The sequence below is a fragment of the Bubalus kerabau genome, chromosome 21 (assembly GCF_029407905.1).
Source record: "Bubalus kerabau isolate K-KA32 ecotype Philippines breed swamp buffalo chromosome 21, PCC_UOA_SB_1v2, whole genome shotgun sequence".
Classification (NCBI taxonomy): domain Eukaryota; kingdom Metazoa; phylum Chordata; class Mammalia; order Artiodactyla; family Bovidae; genus Bubalus; species Bubalus kerabau.
Window position 1 is genome coordinate 53,211,701 of NC_073644.1, and position 7,646 is coordinate 53,219,346.

Below are 7,646 nucleotides of genomic sequence, written 5' to 3' on the forward strand. Positions count from 1 at the left end.
CCTTCTGACATTGGGAGATCGGGATTCACAGGCTAGAGGTCCAATTCCACATTTACTGAGTGCTTACAGAGGTGGTGTGTGGCTTCCCCCAACCCCCATATTTGTCAAGTCCACATTCAGGTTCAGAAAAACTGGGGTGATGATAATACCAATCTGGAGGTGGGGAGAGGAAGAAGGGCAGGAAGAGAACAAAGAAATCAAGCTTTAAAAGTTAGACAACTCAGTCTTTGTCCTGTGGGTTATAACTATCAGAGTTTAAATATAGAACACTAGTCTAAGCATGTAGTAAGCACTCAATAATTGATTGAGGCAAATGTTAGATCAGTTGTCTTGTAGATTCCTGGGGGCTAGGACCTTACTAGCTTGGCATAATATCTGTTACGAATCTAGCACAATAGAGTATTCCTAATGAAGATTTCAGGGATCAAAGGTTGAAGTTCATGGACCATTCTAGGGCTGGCAAGCTCAATCAGGTACTAACGAGGCACAGGTGATGAGTTTTCTGTCCTTATGGGTGTGAGCTACTCATCAAACCATGGGTCACTTTGATAAGCACAAGTCACTGTTGATAACGGTAAAACTAGAGTTAAGGAGCAAGATTAGGAGATAAATGCCAATATATTATAATACTAGTGGATTGTTTGAGAGGAACAGGATGTTTTAACAGGTTAGGAGATGAATAAAAATGACTTGGAGAAATGAAATGAGGTGAAGCAGAAGAGTCAACTCTCTGAGTTCAAATTTCTATACAGAGCAGAGGTGGAGGAAGGAAAGTAGTAAATCTCAGACTTTTTTTGATTATGATCCATAATTAAGAAAACAATTTAATGCTGTGAGTGTGTATGCCCACACATTGTCATCCTCATTCAACGTATATATCTGAAATTAAAATAGCATCAAGTGATGCTCTTATCACAGTGAACTCTGAAGTTTTCAATTCCATTTCATTGTTTCAAAAATGCTGGCCAGATCTGCTGAATTGATTTCACAGCTCATAATTATTGGGGTTATGGCCTATAGTTTGAAAAGCAGATGACTGGGTGAAGTAAGGACAGAGCAGAGAACGTGCAGTTAGAATTTCAGTGAGGTCTTATCGCAGGCTGAAAGAAGAGAATGCTGGGATGGTCCAAACAGTGAAGAAACTTCTGGGAAGTTAGCAGGCTGAGAGTTCAGCCCTGCCTATGGGAATCAGGCCAGCATCAAGTTTTGCCCAAATCATCTGATACCTCATACCTGGACTGACTTGCCTTCAAGGCACTGCAGGATTTCCATGAAACAGCTAAGATAGGGAGCAGGTAGGGGATATTGGTGGCCAGTATCACTGAGTGATGCTCAGTTCAGTTCAGTCACTCAGTCGCATCTGACTCCTTGTGACCCCATGGACTGCAGCATGCCAGGCTTCCCTGTCCATCACCAACTCCTGGAGCTTGCTCAAACTCATATCCATTGAGTCCATGATGCCATCCAACCATCTCGTTCTCTGTCATCCCCTTCTCCTCCTGCCTTCAATCTTTCCCAGCATCAGGGTCTTTTCAAATGAATCAGCTCTTCACATCAGGTGGCCAAAGTATTGGAGCTTCAGCATCAGTCCTTCCAATGAACACTCAGGACTGATCTCCTTTAGGAGGGACTGGTTCGATCTCCTTGCAGTCCAAGGGACTCTCAAGAGTCTTCTCCAATACCATACTTCAAAAGCATCAATTCTTTGGCACTCAGCTTTCTTTATAGTCCAACTTTCACATCCATACGTGACTACCAGAAAAACCATAGCCTTGACAAGACAGACCTTTGTTGGCAAAGTAATGTCTCTGCTTTTTAATATGCTGTCTAGGATGGTCATAACTTTCTTTCCAAGGAGTAAGCGTCTTTTAATTTCATGGCTGCACTCACTATCTGCAGTGATTTTGGAGCCCCCCAAAATAAAATTTCTCGCTGTTTCTGTTTCCCCATCTATTCACCATGCAGTGATGGGACCAGATGCCATGATCTTTGTTTTCTGAATGTTGAGCTTTAAGCCAACTTTTTCACTCTCCTCTTTCACTTTCATCAAGAGGCTCCTCAGTTCCTCTTCACTTTCTGCCATAAGGGTGGGATCATCTGCATATCTGAGGTTATTGATATTTCCCCTGGCAATCTTGATTCCAGCTTGTGCTTCATCCAGCCCAGCATTTCTCATGATGTACTCTGCATTTAAGTTAAATAAGTTAAATAAGCAGGGTGACAATATACAGCCTTGACATATTCCTTTCCCAATTTGGAACCAGTCTGTTGTTCCATGTCCAGTTCTAACTGTTGCTTCCTGACTTGCATATAGGTTTCTCAAGAGGCAGGTCAGGTGGTCTGGTATTCCCATCTCTTTCAGAATTTTGCACAGTTTATTGTGATCCACACAGTCAAAGGCTTTGGCATAGTCAATAAAGCAGAAATAGATGTTTTTCTGGAACTCTCTTGATTTTTTGATGATCCAGAGGATGTTGGCAATTTGATCTCTGGTTCCTCTGCCTTTTCTAAAAAGAGCTTGAGCATTTGGAAGTTCACGGTTCATGTACTGTTGAAGACTGGCTTGGAGAATTTTGAGCATTACTTTACTAGTGGGTGAGAAGAGTGCAATTGTGCGGTAGTTTGAGCATTCTTTGGCATTGCCTTTCTTTGGGATTGAAATGAAAACTGACCTTTTCCAGTCCTATGGCCACTGCTGAGTTTTCCAAATGTGCTGGCATATTAAGTGTAGCACATTCACAGCATCATCTTTTAGGATTTGAAACAGCTCAGCTGGATTTCCATCACCTCTACTAGCTTTGTTCCTAGTGATGCTTCCTAAGGCCCACTTGACTTCACATTCCAGGATGTCTGGCTCTAGATGAGTGATCACACCATTGTGATTATCTGGGTCGTGAAGATCTTTTTTGTAGAGTTCTTCTGTGTGTTCTTGCCACCTCTTCTTAATATCTTCTGCTTCTGTTACATCCATACTATTTCTGTCCTTTATTGATCCCATCTTTGCATGAAATGTTCCCTGGTATCTCTAATTTTCTTAAAGAGATCTCTAGTCTTTCCCATTCTATTGTTTTCCTCTATTTCTTTGCACTGATCACTGAGGAAGGCTTTCTTACCTCTCCTTGCTATTCTTTGGAACTCTGCATTTAAATGGGTATATCTTTCTTTTTCTCCTTTGCTTTTCGCTTCTCTTCTTTTCACAGCTATTTATTTGTAAGGCCTCCTCAGACAGCCATTTTGCTTTTTTGCATTTCTTTTCCATGGGGATGGTCTTGATCCCTGTCTCCTGTAGAATGTCATGAACCCCTGTCCATAGTTCTTCAGGCACTCTGTCTATCAGATCTAGTCCCTTAAATCTATTTCTCACTTCCACTGTATAATTGTAAGGAATTTGATTTAGGTCATACCTGAATGGTCTAGTGGTTTTCCCTCCTTTGTTCAATTTCAGTCTGAATTTGGCAATAAGGAGTTCATGATCTGAGCCACAGTTAGCTCCCAGTCTTATTTTTGCTAATAGTATAGAGCTTCTCCATCTTTGGCTGCAAAGAATTTAATCAATCTGATTTTGGTGTTGGCCCTCTGGTGATGTCTATGTGTAGAGTCTTCTCTTGTATTGTTAAAAGAGGGTATTTGCTATGACCAGTGCATTCTCCTGGCAAAACTCTATTCACCTTTGCCCTGCTTAATTCTGTACCCCAAGGCCAAATTTGCCTGTTACTCCAGGTGTTTCTTGACGTTCTACTTCCAAGGAGCTAGTCTTTTAATTTCATGGCTGCAGTCACCATCTGCAGTGATTTTGGAGCCCCCCAAAATAAAGTCTCTTACTATTTTCATTGTTTCCCCATCTATTTGCCATGAAGTGATGGGACCAGATGCCATGATCTTTGTTTTTTGAATGTTGAGTTCTAAGCCAGCTTTTTCACTCTTCTCTTTCACTTTCATCAAGAGCCTCTTTATTTCTTCTTCACTTTCTGCCATAAGGGTGATTTCATCTGCCTATCTGAGGTTATTGATATTTTCCCCAGGAATCTTGATCCCAGCTTGTGCTTCCTCTAGTCTAGCATTTCACATGATGTACTGTGCATATAAGTTAAATAAGCAGGGTAACAATATACAGCCTTGATATACTCCTTTCCCGGTTTGGAACCAGTCTGTTTTTCCATGCCCAGTTCTAACTGTTGCTTCTTGACCTGCCTACAGATTTCACAGGAGGCAGGTAAGGTGGTCTGATATTCCCATTACTTGAAGAATTTTCCAGTTTGTTGTCTGTGGAAACAAACTAAAGTCAAATGCTTTAGCATAGTAAATGAAGCAGAAGTAGATGTTTTTCTGGAATTCTCGTGCTTTTTCTGTGATCCAACGGATGTTTAGTGAGTCTAGGGACCAGAAACCTGTGGGAAGTACTGCCCTGCTGTGTGTTATAATCTCTGCAGACCTTACAGCTGAGGTAATTTATATTATAGAGACGCTGCTGCTGCTGCTGCTAAGTCACTTCAGTCATGTCTGACTCTGTGTGACCCCATAGACAGCAGCCCACCAGGCTCCCCTGTGCCTGGGGTTCTCCAGGCAAGAATACTGGAGTGGGTTGCCATTTCCTTCTCCAATGCATGAAAGTGAAAAGTGAAAGTGAAGTCACTCAGTTGTGTCCGACTCTTAGTGACCCCATGGACTGCAGCCTACCAGGCTCCTCCGTCCATGGGATTTTCCAGGCAAGAGTACTGGAGTGGGGTGCCTTTGCCTTCTCTGTGTAGAGATGCAACTCTTCCCAATTTAAAATACCAGCTTTCCATGACATTTATGATTAAGGCCAAAATTTTTGCCACGAGCCAAACAGCCTTAATGATTTGTGCTCTGACCCTCTCTCTGACTGCTCTTCCTTCCCCCACCCTACGGTGCAGCCTGTGATAATTTCAAATGCTCTTGCTGTTTCCTTGGCCTTCCCTGCACTCTTCCCTCCCCTTGAGCCATTTTTCTTATCGACACACAACCCAATTTTTGCGGCCCCATGAATTCTTTCTTGATCCCATCCCCTACACATATTGGAATGAAACTAGATCTGCCAATTAGTACTTCCATACCAGGAAATTCAATTATTTGTGTAAGCATGTATTTAATATATGTCTCCCCACTAGACTATGAGCTCTATGAAAGCAAGAACAGTAACTGATTTAAAAAAAAAAAACAGTTAAAACAATGAATTTAAATTAAATGTCTTACTAGGGAATGGCACTCAATTTCTTAAAAATATCTCAGGCTTCCCTAGTGGTCTAGTGGTTAGGAGTCATGGATTACATTCCTGGTCTGAGAGGATCCCACATGCTGCAAGGGAACTAAACCCATGCACCACAACTACTGAGGCTATGCTCTAGAGTCCATGCTCTGCAACGAGAGAAGCCACCACAATGGTCAGCCTGTACAGTTCAACTAGAGAGTAGCCCTGGCTTGCTGCAACTAGAGAAAGCCTGTGAGCAGCAACGAAGACCCAGAGTGGCCAAGAATAAATAAATAAATAAAATATCTCTTAAATCTAAAATAGCTAGAGGCCCAAGGTTTTTCATTGAACAGTTACAGAATCTACAATAAAGACTGTTTTGTATCTTTCTTTTGAAAAGTTGTATTTACTATTTCATTTTCATGTCTTATTGCTTTATTTTAGCCACTTAAACAATGTTAACAACATTGATGATAGCACACATCTCTATCTTATTGCTGAATTTGTTGGAAATGGCTTTAGTATTTTCTATTTTTTATGCTGTTTGCTGTGCTATTTTGAGTAGTTCATGTTTATTTTTCCTTGAGAGACCTTCCTGGCCCTTACTGGTTGAATGAAAACCAGAAGCGTCCTGGGAGCCATTTCAAGACAGGAGTGATTAACCATGTCGAATGCTGGATGGGTCAAGTAAGACAAAGCCTGAGAACTGGTCATTAGATTTAAAATCATGGAGGTCACTGATGACCTTGACAAGAGCAGTTTCCATACAGTAGTAACTAGAATTGGTTAAAGAAAGAACAGAAGAGAAGAATTAGAGACACCAAGCAGAGATAAGTTTTGTTTTGCTAAGATTTGTTATAGAAGAAGGAAGAGACTTGGGAGAGCTGCCAAAGGAAGAGAGTCAAAAGAGTTTTTGTTTTGTATTGTTATTTTCAAGATTCAAGACACTAAACCCTATGGGAAAGCCACTGCTTATGGCCTCTTTATGAGGACAAACTAATGATCCAAGAGTATGCTTAGTCGCTAAGTTGTGTTCAACTCTTTGTGGGTGGACTCTAACTCACCAGGCTCCTCTGTCCATGGAATTTTCCAGGCACGAATACTGGAGTGGGTTACCATTTCCTTCTCCAATGATTTCAGATAGAGGGGAGCATTTATTTATAAAGTCATGTCCTTAAGTGAGAGGCTGGGTCTTGCACGTAAGTGGGAGGTGACTTCAGATGGAGCAGGGGCAGCTTATTTACAATAAGAGGCGAGAAGGCAGAATAGGACAAATGGGGACAGACACTGGGCAGTGCGTCATTGTAGTCTCCTACTATTTCTATGGCTCAGTGTATTTAACGATTTCCGGATGATTCCGGTGAACATGTAGGTTTGGAGTCACTGGCCTATAGTTAAAACCAAGCAAACCAAAGGGCTTATCTAAACTCCTCTCCTCCAACTCTATTCTTGTGTCTCATTTTTCTGCTGGTGAGCAAAGAGCATATCCAGAGCATCCTGGGGTGACGGTGAGGAGTGAGTTGCCTCAGTTTGTCAACCTTAGGTCCCACACTGTGAGAACAACCCTAGGCCTGTCTCACTTTCCTAACCGTGCAAACTGCACATATGAGAATAGAGAGGACTTAGATAGATAGATACACAGACACATAGACAGACAGACAGGCAGGCAGATAGAATGAATATAGGTCAGATCTCTCCCAAAATAGAGCACCCCAAGAGGGAGCAGGACACCTGGCCCAGCATAGGCTTACTTTTATGCCCCTGCTACTGGGACTCCACCTTCTAGAAGTCACAGTCCAGTCAGTTCCTTAAACATGACCAGTCCATACCACAAGGAGAGAGGCCACAAAGTCATGAACACTGATGCCAAATTCTCCTTGGAACAGAAGGAGTGGGGTGGGGGAAATTGTTTAATAAATCTAAATTGCCTCCCCTCTTCCACCTAGGCCCAAGTCAAAAATGGGTGTCACAAGAGATTTAGCTAGCACAATGGTTGCAGTCCCTTTGGACTGATATAACAAAAATACCATAGACTGAGTGGCTGATGCAAACATTTATTTCTCACAGTTCTGGAGGCTGGGAAGTCCAAGATCAGGGTGCTGGCATATTTGGTGTCTGGTGAGAGCCAGCTTCCTTGTTCTTAGATCATTGTCTTCAACCTGTGCCCTTTTATAAGGGCACTAATCCCATTGTTGAGAGTTCTACCCTTATGACCTAATCACCTCCCAAAGTCCCCAGATACCATCACACTGGGGATTAGGTTTCAACATATAAAATTTGAGGAGACACAGCATTCATTCTATAGCCACAATAATTTAAAAAAATTATATCTATCCACCCTAAGCAAGGTGGGCATGGCATTTTCCTGCTTAAGGTGGCAACTCCCTGCTTGTGTACTCCAGGACCCTGGCCTAGCCACCAAGGTACAACTTGCATA